The 15,191-nt window shown below is 41.8% G+C and overlaps 1 protein-coding gene across 1 annotated transcript in view; it reads left to right on the top strand.

Moving 5' to 3' along the window:
• Positions 1–15,191, top strand: part of Dpyd (dihydropyrimidine dehydrogenase) — a gene marked incomplete at its 5' end in the record, with an annotated part of 793,723 nt that overhangs the window by 754,203 nt on the left and 24,329 nt on the right. The gene's annotated exons all lie outside the window — the stretch shown is intronic.

Genomic DNA, 15,191 nt, shown 5'->3' with positions numbered 1-15,191 from the left:
AATAAATATAGAAACAATGAAATATTGTTAAAAGGGACATGCGATAAGTGTCATTTGCAGGGCGTAGTTTAGATTGCGTCATCACAGAGTACTTCTGAGGAGGTGACATTTTATCTGAATCGTAAAACTTAAACAGGATCCATTCATGAAAAGATCAGGATATAAACAAAACAGCAGCAAATATAAAGGCCCTGTGGCCCTAGGGCCACATGAGACATTTTAAGAGTAACAAGGTTAGCATGGCTGGAGTGTAGGAGTAGAGGGGAGAGTGTTAACAAATGAAATTGTACAAGTTGGCAGGAATAGGTAAATAAGCCTGCAATTGAAATGATGTATTTAGGTTTTATTCAAGTACAGTGAAATCATTAGGAGATATTATGTGTAGGAATAATACCTTATAATCTGTATTTAGACAGTGACTAAGGTTACTACATGGAGAACACATTCTATCAAGTCAAGGAGAAAGTAGGCAGACTGACTCGGAGGCTACTAAAGTATTCCAAGTGAGAGGCAACTGTGCCTTGAACTAAAGTCGTGTCAAGGGAGAGGGTGAGGCAGAGAGACTTGTTGGGGATGGAGTCTGAGGAGCTAGACCTAGAGAAGAAGAAAGAAATGATTCTAAGGTTTTTATCTGAGCAAATAAGTCAGCTATGGTCCCATTAACTGGCATGGGAAACACCGGAAAAGAAATACGTTTGGAATGAAATACGGATCTGTTTAAGATGTGGTATGTTCGAAGTCGCTTTCCGACATTTAATTATGTTAAGAAGCTGAAACTATACATCTGGAGTGCAGGACAAAGGAGGAAACCCTGAGTTTGAGAGCTGTATGCATAGACGTTATTTAAAGTTATTGATAATGATTAAGTCACTTGGAAAGAGTATGTTGGTAGGGGGAAGAAGGAGCCTTCAAGACAGTGCCTTAGATGTCCTGATGGCTACAGATTTCACAGAGCAGGATTATCTGGCAAAGGAGATACTTAGAACTGATGTAGGAGGAGAGGAGGCTTGTGTTTTAGGATCTACAAGACTGAATGATGCCGAGAGATAACAGTTAGATGGCCACAGGATGTGCAAAGTACATTAGGAGAAGAAAGGATGAAATATCGTTTTAGAGGTCAAGGAAGCCGAAGATTAGCACCGGGAGCAGCTTGGCCTGCCGGGCAGTCTCAAGTGCCTACTTTCGGTCATTGTGAATACAGAGGACGAGCCAGAGTCATCGTCCATATTCCATTGCTCAGGTGCAGGTACGGAGTAACTGGACCATTGGCTCTAACAAGAACTACAATCTTGCCTGCGGAGTGCAAAGAGAGAGGGGTTGTTATAGACTCAAACTTTAAACAAACAAGTAAGAATGGTGTCTATCATTATAAATTGTGATAAATGTTATCTATGTTGAAGTGTTTATGTTTGATCCTCTTTCACTCAAAACTACTGCAAATTCCCTGTGAGTAGAAATCATATCTGTTTTGCCCTCTGTTTTGTCTTCCATAGAATTTGCTAGACAAAAATTAAATACTCAATAAATATTTCCAAAACATTTGCCAAAGACACAGTTTATTAGGTTTCTCCCTCAGGGTCTTTTCCTCAAACACCACAATCTGACGGTGCTTTTGGGTGAAACGGCACCAGAAAGCCCAAGAATGACAGGGCTCATTAACAGAGGGGACGACCCCACCACTGGAGGTAGGAGACTTGGGTTTGTAATGAAGTTTGTCATATGGATATTAACGCTGCCCATCCAAAGGCAGAACTTACTGTTTATGGAGCTCTTTGCCAAATACATAGAACACACTTTTCTTGTGTTAAATAATTCTTACTAGTTTGACAATTAATTTTATTAGACACATCTTTCAACTAAAGAAATTTTTATTTTCTTTCCAATATACATCTGCTTATCATAGAAACCTTAAAAACTGACTTTTGAAATGATGATTATTTAATTCCAATATTCTCAGACTTGTAACTCCAAATAGGCTTTTAGACTGTACCAAAATGTAACATCTTTTGTCCTGTGCCACACTTTTAGCTAAAAAGAGTTGAAGCAGTCATCGGTGTTTCCACAGGGAAAAAGATTAGGTATCACACTGAATAAATATGGAAAAATTGATTAATCTACTCCTGTTCCAAATACAGCCAGAATCCTGTGTACTTTCTTTTTATTTCTTATTTATAGCAGCACCATTTTCCTCGTCACCTCATTTTTCTGTTCTCCTTTGCTTCCATCCCATTGTGTAAGGTAATTTTTATTACATTTTCTTTCATTGGTTTTTGCCCTTGACATTCTTTGCAATAGTTAGCATTCAAATTGTAGCATTTTGGAGGTAGATTTCAGAAGCAAGTTATTTCATCCACATCTAAGGCATTGGAAAGACTATAGCTCAAGAAGTCTTTCTTCATATGTAGTTACTTCTGAGACATTTTTATAATTCAGAAGGATCACTTTATCTTTATGTCCACTATGTAATTTAATACTTTGGTAGCAGCTTTACACTTTCCAAAATAGTAAGATGTGTGTTTCTATGCGATTACTGCTTGGCCTGTTTCAAACAGTCGTGAAGAACAAACAGGGAGGGTGGTCGCTGCTGTTTCTATTTTATGTCCTTGAAAACAGGCTCAGAAGAGCACATGACTCGCGCCAAGTCACTCAGTTATCTGTGTTCTAAAATCAGTGATCGTTCTGCCGTGTGAGATACACATTTGTGTGTGTGTGTGTTGTATTTCTTACTTCCTTGGTAATGCCATGCCTTTTATCACTTATATTCATCTTTAATAGGTGTGCTGTTGTTTTCTACAGTTTGTAGTAAGTTATCAAACTTAGTGAGGATAATTTTAGGTGTAATTGTAGTCATCTGAATTTTCCAACTCATACAGGTTATAACGGCTTTCATTTAAAAATGTTTTTTCCTTTATTAATCATCTATACAAATTTCATTCTTTAGTAATGATGTAAAATAGGTATGAAGTCTTTGTATCTTTCAACAATGAAGCCTAAAGTAGACATGTCCTCAGCCAGTCTTGGACGTTGGATAAAGATTATCCGTGGTGTCCATATTTTACAGTGGATATAGAATCAGAATACTCTATAGGTAAAGATAAAGGAAAGAGTTGTAATTTATGACACATCAATGCTTCATCCACAGACTGTGTGATACCAGCTGGGCATAAACCCTAAGGGTTTCTTACTATAAACTCGAAAGCAGAGTACAACATACTGCTGAAAGGGACCTCATCTAGTCCAGCCCCCTTGCTTCACAGGTGAGAAAACTGAGACGCAGAGAGAGCACCCTCCCTGCCGTGGGACGCAGCACTAGTTGAGAGCAAGGCTAAGCTCGGAGGCTCATACGCTAACACTGCAGTGAGTGCGTTTCCAGTACACCAGATCGCCTCCCCAGCAGTCCTTCCGTGGGCACTGCTTCTGGAAGATGAAGTATATTAAATTCACATTTGGCTGCTAATCATTTTCTCAGCAGCTCTATGGTATTTCATTAACTGCTGCATGTAACACCCTGACCTTTCACCTGTATTAACTTGAGCTCATTAAACTTGAGGCCAGTAATAAACAGGGCCGAACTAATTCAGATATTTTGCTTCGTATGTGTTCAGCATTTTTCTAATGGTTTCTATGGTGCAAAACACTTTTCCCCTCAGCATTTGTGCGTAAAAGAAGCAAAAAACATAGATTTTGAGAAAATGAATATGTATGTAATATGCCTTTTGTGTTAATAAAAATATATTAAAAACCTTACACAAAGCTTTATAAATAATACAAAGAAATGTGAGTGATAGCATAGTTCAGACTGGGATTTGAATCCTGGCATTCCCATTTATTAATGGTGAGACTTGGGGAGTGGCCTGGCTTCCTGAGCCTCAGTCTTGTCTTTTGTAGATGAATACAAATATATTCGCCTCCTAAGGCTGCAGTGGAGAAGGTGCTTTGCAAAGAATCTGGGTTCGGCGGTGTTCAGTACACGTGCTGCTGTGCTGACGATGATGATGGTGGCTGGGTTCCTTCCTTCGTGATTTGCAGTCATCTCTCCCCGCGGCTGTTGTTGAGGAAGCTGGTTCCCCCTCCTGCACCCACCCCCATCGTCGCTGTAGAGAACAAGCAGGAAAGGAAAGGAAAGTGGCTTCTATTTCACCCTGCCTAGGTTCTCTACCGACACTGCTTTACGTTCATTTTGAGTAACAAGTAACTTGGTTAAAGCCTGCTGAGCCCCCAGATAACCCGAGTTCCTAATTTTGAAGGTTTGAGATGCTGACTTCACAGAGGATGGTGAGAAAGAAAAGGTCATTTGCAGAAAGGTGACCTGCAAGCGGGAGAAACAGCCCTGTGGGAAGCATGGCCACAGTAGGTGGTTCGGGGGAGGGTCGTCGAAAGAGTAAGGGTGTGGTGCTTGGGGCCGCATGGAAGGGGGGAGCAGTGCTGAACGCTTGCTGTGGGACGGTGCAGTCAGCACTGGCTCCCTGCTCGCCTGAACACTGTCCGAGTGGTCAGAGTTCTTCGGAGAAACAGAATCCGTAGGACAGATTTGTATATAGGAGGGAGTTCAATATACATGGAGTCCACAGAAGAGCAGGCATTTCTAATACATTTTAACTCGATGAGCAAGCGACGACGCCTTGCAATGGGAGTGGTACAGGACAGGATGCCAAGCGTCACATGATCACAGCTGAGCCAACAGTTTCTCTCTCTCTCCCTCCCTCCTTCTCCCTCCCCCTCGCCTCTCCCTCCCACTCTCCCCCTTCTGTGGGATTCACTGTTCTGTGGGATTGTGATCATCTCCCAAAAGCAAGTGGTTATGGAGGAGAAAAAGGCCTTTCTCTAGTCTGCAGAGCAGGAGGAGAAAAAGGCAGAGGAATTACTCACTTGAGATGAGATTAGCGAGATATGTGAAATGTGGGAACCAGTGCACAATTTTGTAGAGAAGCACCACCTGAATAAGGCTGTGGCAGTGTGAGCAATGAATCTGTTTAATGACAGTGCAGTGTCACATTTCTGCCAAAATTCTCAAAAGAAGGCAAGACCAAGTGTCACTGTTCAGGATGTGGATAATTTGAAGGCCCACACTGGGTGTGAGTGCTACCCACCCTAAGGGCGTGTAATCTGAATGGAATAGAAGGGACAGAAGGGCTGCTGTTGTCCCTTGCTGCTTCTTTACTACTTCATTGCTTTGCTGCCTTCTGCCCACCATAAACTGTTTCTCCTCCGTGATGCCCCTCTGCCATGCTGCCTGCCTTGGAGCCAGCAACTATGAGTTGAAACCTCTACAAAGTGAGCTACAATAAACCTTTCCTCCTTTTCCTTTGGGTGTTAGGCAGCTTGTCTCAGCAGCAACAACAAAAAATGACTAAGACACCATTGTAATCATTTTTCTACAACCGTTTTTATATGACTATTTTTGGGTTGCAGAATACATCATTTGAGTTTCCCTTACTTCTTGTGGAGAAATTCACTCGATAAACATTGCTTTGGATTACAAGTATGTCTCCAGAATGAATTATGCTTGCAAATCACTGTTTTACTATATAAGAATTGGCTCACTTGATCACAGAGGTCAAAAAATCCCATGGCACGCCATCTGCAAGGTGTAGGACGAGGAAATCTAACTGTGTTATTTACTCTGAGGCTGCAGGTCAGAGAATAGAGGCATGGGGCAGAGGGCTGGAGTAAGTCTTTAGTTCAAAAGGCCTAGAACCTTGAGTTCTGTTGTTAAAGTGCACGAGAAGGTAGAGGTCCCAGTTCTAGCTCCAGGAAAAAAACTATTTGCCTTTTGTCCATCTTTTCATTGGATCTGGGCCAGCCCTCAAAAAATCTGATGATGCCAACCATGTTGGTGAGAGTAGATCTTCTTTACAGAGCCTGCCAATTCAGATACTAATCTCTGCAAACACTGTACAGGCACACCCTGCAAAAATGTTTTGCAAGCTGTCTATGCACCCCTTACCCAGGGTGCATGCCACAGAACTTGTTCTCTGTTTCCTACCATGACAGCCTAAATGATATCAAAAATAATGTTATAGGCCATCTCACTTACTTTCCTGCTGCTATCCGAACCTCATCTTCAATACTGTGGATTACACTCTTCTCTCTGTCACACCCATGATCCATAATCCTCTTCCTTTTGCTATTTCAAGGCTCTGGTACCTCCTAAGGAGTAAGACCCAAGCCACTACAGCCAGAATTCAGAACCCCTGTTAGATTTTCCAGATATATCCACATTTGCCCCTACCCAGTCAGTTACTACAGTTTATCTAAGAGTGAGCTCATCTCGTAGTTTCTTTGTTTCATTCCTCTATCTCTCTTTCCTCCCAGAACTACACATTAGGTTTTCCCTTCTAAATCATTCGGCAAGGAAATGCTTCCTTCATTATAAAGCTTTTCTTATCCTCTGCTGGAACTAATCGCTTGGTGTCCCTGAGTTACACCACCCTATTTGTGGATCTCTTCTCTACTTGTCCCACTTCTCCTCATAATTAATTACTTACATAATCCAGGTGTCAGCTTTGTTCACCCCGTCCTGTCCTTCTGGAAGTGCTACAAAGTCCTGAGGAGCTGCGTTCTCCTGGTCACTTCTGGCTGCAAATTCTTGCTCCCATTAAACTCTGCTCTCCCTGAAACCTTGCTTTCTGTTGGCTTCTCTTCTCTTTAGCTGTATGCCAACCCAACCACGAAACTCAGTCTTTTTTCCCTGATTTTATTCCAGGTTCCTCGTGGAGGCATGTAAGTGTGTAGCAGACTTTATTAAATAGTGATCACGGGTGTGGATTTAAGTTACGATAACGCAAACATCTTGAAAAGACTATTGGTCTCGCTTTACGAAGTTCCTCAGCCGCCACATGTTCAGGCTCTGTGCCCTCTGCCCTGTGCGCCTTCGTCCCTTCTGGTCCTTTCTCCTCCCTCCCGCTCTCTTCTCTTCTGCTCTCCTTTCGCTTCAGTACCGCTCTGCATTTCCCCCTGCTCAGAGGTTGGAGCATCCTTTGTTCGGTTTCTGAATCACTGCCTGCAGGACCACATCTCTCCAATCCCAACCTAACGGTGTTGCTATAAAAATTATTAGTTTAGGCACTGACGGTTGGTTACTTTAGCAAAACCTGGTATGAGTCATTTAAATATTAAAATAAACTTCTCACCTCAATTCCTTTGACTATGAGTCAGTGTTCCTGACAAAGCTGTACACTGCTTTTGTCCTAGCGGCCACAGGCCCAGTACCTGCAGAGCACTTGGCAAAAGCAAGCCTTCCCCACCCTTTACTGGCATCCGTCCTTGCAGGGATTTCTTCTCTGAATGGACATCACTTCTCATCGCCTTCCCCGCCCCGCCTCGCCGCGACGAGATGTGCTCAGCTTGCTCTCCCGGGGCCTCACCTTCTGTGTCTCATGAAAGAGCGCAGGGGGTGAGCAGCCCGCTGGCGCCCAGGCACCTCTTCAAAGTGCCGCCTCCCTCTGGTGTTTCTTCCACCTGGTGGACTTTCTTTGTCGTTTCTGACCCTCACTCCTCTCGGCCCTGGAGCCACGCCGCCTGCACCTCTTCCTTCAGCACTTGGCTCGGAGCGCCGCGCCTGCAGGCAGCCCCTGACCCCCGCCTGGGTTAGGTGCACACCTCATCGTTTGTGTAACGGCCGGTGTCACCTCTGCCATAACCCTTGGCAACTGGCCAGTTATGAACTGTAGGTTCTTTCAGGCCACAGGCTGTTTTGTCTTTCATACATGAATTGGGTGAGTCTTGTACTTTATAAAACTTTTTCAATTTATGAATCACCACTGTTATATAGATACCATATTACTTACCTCGTGTAAATTTCTATATTAAAAGAAACTATACCACTTAATTTCTTTGAGAAAGTAATTATCTGAGATGGTCCGAAATCTCAAAGAGCCAAACAAGCTTTTGTATATGGACAACATAGCCATTCATTCATGTGTTAAGTTTTTTAGGATGTACTGTCCATGTCGTGTGCTGGATCAAAAGCTCTCCAGGATCTCAAGTGGGGAAGAAGAAGCACTGGTTAACCATGATCAGGCTGTGCGAGAAGCGAATGGATTAAAATATGCCCAGAGTGCTCTGGGCACCAAGGGGCCCTCACACTGGGCAGGGTGGGGAATCCGTAAGGGATCACTCAGGTGCTGTGAGGACTTAGTGAAATTAAAAGGCCGATTTGGCCTGTATGAAGTTTAAAAAGAACGTGGGGGTGGGGCGTTCCCCGCGGGGGCATGCGTGACTAACAGAAATGCAAAGCCTGATGCACACAGCAGCATAAGCAGTTAAGGCTTACAGGAATAAATTGACAGGCATGCCCTGTACAAACATTATTCCGTTTAATGCTTATACTAACATCATGAGTCAGATACCGTCATTCTCATTTCATTGATAAGGAAAATTAGTCGCAGAACGGTTAAGTAATAGGCTCATAGTCACAGGGCTAATGAGTACAAAACTCTAATTTTCATGCAAATTTGGCTTCTAAATCAGTACCCTAACCATTTGTGAATATCAGCTTTCTACTTAAACTATGAAATGGGTTGCGATTGCTTTACACTGACTCACACATCTAATTTTTGATCAAGAGTTGTATGTTTAAATTTATCTGGTTAAACTAATAGTCATATTTCGTATGCTTTGCATCTCCAGCTCCAGCGTCCAAGCGCACCATTGGGTACTGCGTAGCTTGTGATAAGACATAATACAGAGATCGTCCCTCTCTGTGTGTCTGCTTATTGTCTTCTGCTGTCCAAATTTGATAATATCTTAAGAATTGCTTCCTGTTATATCAGTGATTAAGCATTACACACCAAAACACATGGGTAAAGTCTGAATTTCTGCATATAAACCGTACTGAAACTGATTTATACATAAAAATTGGTGTCAATGTAAGTAGTTGAATACACTTATAACATGGGGAGGGGAGAAGTACTGAACTCAGACAATGCAGAATAGAAAACAGACCTTTCAGCTCCATCCCTTACGGTACCCTGGGTCATGTCTGGTGCACAGTAATTGAAGTTAGGGTGTGTTGAGAACTCTGTGTGAATCGCTTCATTTAAACCCCCCAGTGGCGTATTACAGAAAGTATGACAGACTCCAAGAGCCCATGGTTCCAGCCATTATACCACACAATTGCCACATTTTTAATCTTTTTAATATATTCAAAAACTACCCCAGTTGTCTTTTGAGTTTTCTAAAAATAACTTTCTAAGATTCAGTTTCTTCGTTTGTGTCTGTTGGTCAGTGTGTTGAATTCAGTTTTCCAACTCCAGCAAGTCCACAATTTGTGAGCCAGTTCCACTCCAGGGGAGTTCGCAAATCAGATTTGTTCATAAGTCCAACAAAGTTGAACCATACCTTTTACTGCGTAGAATGTAAAGCAAAAAAATACCACGCAAATACACACACAATGCTGTAAATAAACTGTTTTCACTTTTACAGTTCCCTTAAGATGGTGATACAGTACGATGTAAAGCACTGTCACTTTCACAGTCACCCTGAACGGTGGTGCGGGACGGTGCAGTGCAGCGACTGGCACAGAGGACTTGCGTGGAGTGAGCCGATAGGAAGAGCCCCTGCCAGGAGTGGGGCGGTGGGGGGATGGTGGAGCTGCAGGATCATCCGCAGTAGGAGGTGGCGGGAAAGACAGGATTTGGCCCATACCTGATGTTGATGGAGCTTCACAGGAAGAAAATCCCCTGGACATTTCCTGTGCTGTGTTTTTTGTTTGTTTGTTTGTTTGTTTCTGGTACCGGGAATCGAACTCATGACCTTGCGCTTGCCAGGCAGGCGCTGTGCCGCTGAGCTCAATCCCCAGCCCCGTGTGCTGTGAGTCTCTGCTTCTTTGGTTCCGTCTTCCTCTTTGCGCTGGACCTCTAATTCCACCGGCCTCATCTGTAAGCTCCTCATGTTCCATAGCAAGGAGTGCAGTGAAGTCATCCTCCTGCAGATCCGACTCCAGCTGCTTGTTAAGGGTCACTAAGCTGTTGATGACCGTTTGGACTCCTTACCCATCTTTTCAAGTCTATGAGCTTCATGAACAAACTGTGGTACCCTCTTCCAGAACCGTCCTGTCTCGTTGATGTTAAAACCCTGCTGGGGTAGATAAGCATCTTCATGAACGATGCTACTCAGGGTTGATGGAGGTTCTTGGGCACTGAGGAATCTGCACTGGCAGCCTCGCCACCTACTTTTACATCGTGAAGGTTGGCTCGAGCCTTGCCCCTGTTCAACCACCGTGGCTGGCAGTAGAAGATGCACCCGCCCACCTCATTTTCCCTTCAAGTCTTCCAACAGGCTTTTCACTGTCTCTTAAGTAAGGGGTTAGCGGGATGGGACTCGGTGCCGACCTGACCCTGAACCCCCCCGACGTGCCTGCACCTCCTCCGTCGCTGCACTGTGCTTGCGGGTGTTACGTTGACTTCGTGGGCACAGCAGATTCACGAGTTCCAGTTCTTCAGGACTGCGCTGACGGTTGAGTAATTCATGTTGTAGGAACGAGTGATGTCTACCATCTTTTCACTTGGGTCCAGTCTCTCAGTTATTTTCACTTTGTTGCCATGGTGACTGCTTCGCACTTCCTGGCAGCCCCCTCCACATCCCCACTGCTTTCCTCTGGCTCCCGGACGTCCTGGGCCGACCGAGCACTGTACTGCACACTCTCGCGCTGCGCCGTGAGCGCCACTGTGACAGAGTCCAGCGGACGCGGGAGCTGCTTTGAGTCTATGAATGTTTGGAATGGGAGGTCCATTCTTATCTGTAAAAGTTCACAGCTCAAATGTTTGTAAGGTGTAAGCACGTAAATACAATAACTGGAAACACTTTTTATATCATTCAGTTTGACACTACCCTGTAATGAATAGTAAGAGATACTCATAAAGTTTATTATGATGAAAACTGCACACATATTACATAGATATTATTTAGTCTTTAATGTAGTACAGGGCCACTCCCGGCCCAGCGTGCACATATAGTATTGTATTTGCTGAAATAATATCAAAAGGCTGATAAATAGTAGTGTATGTTATTTGCAAAAACAAAAGATCAACTTTTAGGCAGTTGTGACATATGCAATATTTCTATGTCTTATCCTTCAATCTATCAATGTATATGCACCTATATACATGCACTAAGGAGATACATTTATTTTTATTTTAAAAATTTAAAAACAAAACAACAATGAAGACAAAATTAAAACAACACCCAAACAACAAACTGATACATGACCTCCAAACAAAATGATAGGAATTAACAATGGTTCCTACATTACATACTGTTATCTTCAGTGAAGTTGCTCAGTCCACCAGACATAAGAATGTAAGATTGATCAAACAATCAAAGACAGTAACAGGTAAAAAAAATGAAATAAAAATAAATTAAAAATAAAACATTGGAAATGATACAAGATGGTATACAAGATGGTAGGAGTTCAGCAATGGTTCTTATACTGCATATCGTTTTCAGATCAGTCATTCTGAGTACCAGATTCAAGCGTGCAAAACTGGTCAAGGAAAAAGAAAATTTTAAGCATTGACTATTCCTCTCAATAAACCACAGACATCAGCAATATACCTATCCCAGCTATCCTTACATATGCATATAAATTTTGTTTTCCATTATTTAAAAAAACCAAAATAACAAAAACAAATACATGAACAAAACAGTGTAGAGAGCAATAAAAATGATGCAGAATTTCAAGACATGGTGATAGGATATTAGCAATGGTTATATTACATAATGTCATCTTCAAAATGGTTGCACATATAACCAGATATAGGTATGCAAGATTGATCAAACAATTACACATGAACAGTTCCTTTCAACAGACCAACAGATATTAGTAGTACAATTCTCCTGGTTAGCCTGTGTGTGTATGTATATATATATATATATGTATTTTTCCCTCTCTTTTCCTTCTTTTTCCTCTCCCCTCCTTCATCCCAGCTGCTCATTCCTATTTGAACAGTTTCTTTTCCCTTTCACAATAAGGAGATTTAAAGATTGATAGTGTGTGTATGTATATGTAATATATATATACATATATATCACCTAGTATAAACCTGAGATACCTTTATCTTTTCACATTATTAACATTTAAATATCAAATAATTACTTTTCTTCTTATTGTTTCTTTTTTGTTGTTATTGTTTCCAATCAGATAAGAAATTATAAGTAAGAAATAGAGTTACTTCATTACAGTACTATAAACTCTTGCTGTTAACCAACTTGCTGCCATCTTCACAAAATTATCCAGTTTAAACAGGGTGATACCAGTGCCTGCTTCTAGTAGGAACAAGAACCCTTTACTTCATAATATGCTCAGTTAGCTTTAGATTTATCCATGAATAAATTATAATCCAAATAAACATCCTTACCTTGAAGCTTTGCTGGCTTAAGGTATCACTGCTGATTCATTATGTTGTCACTTTTCTATCGGCAACGTAACGCTTTCTATATCTGGATAGAGACAGTTTTAGTATGAGATACTGTTATCTTTAAACGAGTAGGATTTAGCTTTTCTGGTGAGAACAAATTCATCAACGATGAATCCCTGGAGCAAGCACAAAAACAAAAATCACACCATTTCTGTGCTTTGTTTGGTTCATCAGTTACAAAGCAGCTTTTGATTCTCCTAAAGAACTTTTCCCTTTGTTTAAGAAATATGGCAGGACGCTCAAAACCTCTTGTGCTCAAAACCTCTTGCTCAGAGTTACCGCAGGCTACAACTTTTTCTGTAAGAAAATAATGAATGAAGAGGAAAAGCTCCTGCTGCTGCCTTTGTCAAGCCCTGCTGCTTCTCCTCCTCCAATGGGAAATCAATTAACTGTGTGTCCAGGCAGAGATCTGAACTAAATGCTGTATTAATCATCGCGGATTCTACATATACATGGTGGCCAACTCTGCACTCTTCTTCACTCTCCTTTTAGCTTTGGGTTTTTGTTTGTTTGGGCAAGATCAGAGCACAGGTGTAGCTAATTGTATGTGTAAAGGTGACCTGAGGCAGGAAAGGATTGACCTTTTATATTTTCAGGACACTGAACTTTTAAAACATTCAGTTCCCTAAAATGCTGGAGCCACATTAGTGCACATACTTTATGAAAGTACGTCAGTGTTTGTAACCAATGAGAGAGGTGCAGTGCTATGGCAGCCTGAAAGCTTTGAGAGCCACCCTCAGCCTCTGTCCCTCTGCATGGCGGCCAGGACCTGCAAGCGAACCTCATCCTGTCTGAAGGCTGAAGGAGCAGCCACTGATGCTTAGTGTACGTGTGCTTGAAAGAAAAACAGGGCAGTAGTCAGCCCTTTATTTCTCTGATCCTTCTGACCAGTGTACTTAGAAAATCCTGTAGGAATCTTTATGTTAAATTGAAGACCTCCCTGTAGGAATGATCATAACAGATTAGCACATTAGAGGCACAGCATTGCAAAGGCTATGGGACAAAACCTTTGGCAAATGAAGTCAACTAGTGCGAAAGACTACAGAAATATCAGGCTGCTAGATGTTACCCAGACTGTTTTCCATTAAGTACTGAGAGATCTTCAAATACCTATCATCATCATCATTACTGTTGCAGTTATTTGAAATCATGGTTTAACGACAGCTGCATTCTTTGTTTCCATTTGGATAAAGAATGATCTAAATAGAAACAAGTCTCTTGATTTATATTTAGAAGTTCTAAGAACTTCCTTTTGAGTAGTCTTTACAAAACTCAGACACAATTAATGGTACCAAGTAAGGATACGATCCAATCAGATCAGACAGTGGCTCAGGGGCTTGTCATCGTGAGGGGCCTCCAAGAACCAAAGGTCCTCTGTTTAAACACTTACTCATTTGAGATGATCTTCAAGAGTAAAAGATCAGGATGTAGATGTCCTTCATGTAGAGGGATAGTGCATTCTGCAAGATTTATACTGTATGACTCAGGCTCAGCACCAGCTGAACTGGTATCTGGACCCACGGGGGCCGTTCTTCAGTGCCAAGTGTAATCTCTAGCCCTTCATCTGCCCTGGGGGAAAAATCTTTCTTTATGAGGAAATTCCACACAAACATTGCTTTTATTCTATTCAGGATGTTTACAAATGAGAGAAGCACTACAAATACTTATTTCGTGCTTCTGACAAGCCGGCGTCTCTTATGCCGTAGTAGAATAGACACAAAATCTACCCCCCTCACAGGACGTCATGTCACACTGCTGCCACCCTCAACATTCTACTTTAGGAGAGCATTAAGATACAGGGGTGAAGTACATGGTTCTAATCTGATTGTACAATGTATGATAAAAAATATGGAGGATGTTTAAACTGTTTTTAAATAATAATTTTTAAAATAAAAATAAATCAAAACATTTATTACATTAAATGAAACATTGCCACTAACTCCCCTCAAAGTGGTCCCCTTCACTTAAACACATTCATGTCATTATTCATGCTGCTTTCTGAAGCAGTTCTAGCCCTGGGTCATGTCTTTAGCCGCACTGTCACAGCCACTTGGATGTCCTAAATTAGTGCAAAATGTCTGCCTGTCATGGTCATCTTGACTTTGAAGAAGAGCTGCAGATCGCTTGGTGCTCGATGCAGTGGTAAGGTAGAGGAGGACACGGTGTGATGTTTCTGTGAACCTGCAGTGCTCAATAGCAGAATTCACCATATTTTGATCGTGCTTTGTAAACATACTCATGAAAGAAGACTTCCAGAATTGCTCTTAAAAGTGATAACAATTTGATGAGTATGCTCTGAGCGAGGGGAAGTATTTTGAGGGAAATTAATGGCACTGTGTCTTTTAATGTAATTTTTTAAAAATTTTAAACACTCACCATGTATTTTGATCACATCCTATATATAAATTAATTTGGCATTTCTAACATTGTTCTATTTATTTGACTTGTTGCCGAAATTTTGGTGAATTGATCATGGAAGTATCAAGCATAAGAATTTACACATAAATATGTTTCTTTGCTAGCAAAACTTCCTGTTGTAGTTTACAGTCTGCATTGATCAGAGCGTGATTAAAGTTTACTTCACCTGCCCTGCAGAGAGCTCTTGAGCACCGGAGATCTCATTTTCCTGCGTTATGCAGTCTGGCAAGAGGAGGTCAGAGTTTGGAATCAAGTGTGATTTTTCATGAAAGCACCTGCTAGGTCAGAGATCAGGGTGACCTTGGAGTGCTGTAGTGTTCCAAACCTCCATCAGCTAGAGAAACAGGCTTTGTT

Source organism: Chinchilla lanigera, unplaced genomic scaffold, assembly GCF_000276665.1.
Source record: "Chinchilla lanigera isolate Chin_1 unplaced genomic scaffold, ChiLan1.0 scaffold00034, whole genome shotgun sequence".
NCBI lineage: Eukaryota > Metazoa > Chordata > Mammalia > Rodentia > Chinchillidae > Chinchilla > Chinchilla lanigera.
Note: the sequence above shows the minus strand (reverse complement) of the source record. Positions and strands in the feature narration are given on the sequence as shown.